The sequence below is a fragment of the Halyomorpha halys genome, unplaced genomic scaffold, assembly GCF_000696795.3.
Source record: "Halyomorpha halys isolate HHAL.00 unplaced genomic scaffold, Hhal_1.1 Scaffold14.1, whole genome shotgun sequence".
Taxonomy (NCBI): Eukaryota; Metazoa; Arthropoda; class Insecta; order Hemiptera; family Pentatomidae; genus Halyomorpha; species Halyomorpha halys.
Window position 1 is genome coordinate 1197754 of NW_027115673.1, and position 533 is coordinate 1198286.

A 533-nucleotide genomic window follows, 5' to 3' on the forward strand; every position below is an offset into this window, starting at 1 on the left:
GAGAGAGAGAGAGAGAGAGAGAGAGAGAGAGAGAGAGAATTTAGACAATATTTAATACGAAAATAAAATCCTTGATAAAACAGAAACAAAATAATGAAACTTCTTTGATAGATAAAATATATTAAAACAATGAAAGGAAAATCTAATAAGAAAATGAATGATACATAATAGACAAATGCTGTTAGAATTTTACAAAATAAAATGAGCTCTGGTTAAAAGAATATTTTTTAAAAATATAAAATACAAAAGTTGATATTATTGGTAATTACAAGTGACCATTGGTTTTAATTAATATTGGTACTAGTTAATTACTATATTATAATGTGTGTTATAAAAAAAGAAAGATGTGTGTGAAGAAAAGGTGAGATGCATGGAGAAGTGAAAATGTATAGATACGAAAGATAGATGTAGGTGAACTTGGTGAGTGATGGTGTTGACAGAGGTAGAACAGATGAACAGAGGTAGGCAGGCTAAAGATAGATATAGATAGGTGAACTTGGTGAGTGATGGTGTTGATAGAGGTAGAACAGATG

The 533-nt window shown here is 29.3% G+C and overlaps 2 protein-coding genes across 3 annotated transcripts in view; one reads left to right on the forward strand and one right to left on the reverse strand.

Moving 5' to 3' along the window:
• The window catches only part of LOC106679795 (alpha-tocopherol transfer protein-like), a gene marked incomplete in the record, with an annotated part of 97820 nt that overhangs the window by 72614 nt on the left and 24673 nt on the right, over positions 1-533 (reverse strand).
• LOC106679808 (MORN repeat-containing protein 3) overlaps positions 1-533 on the forward strand; it is a 16672-nt gene that overhangs the window by 2032 nt on the left and 14107 nt on the right. The gene's annotated exons all lie outside the window — the stretch shown is intronic.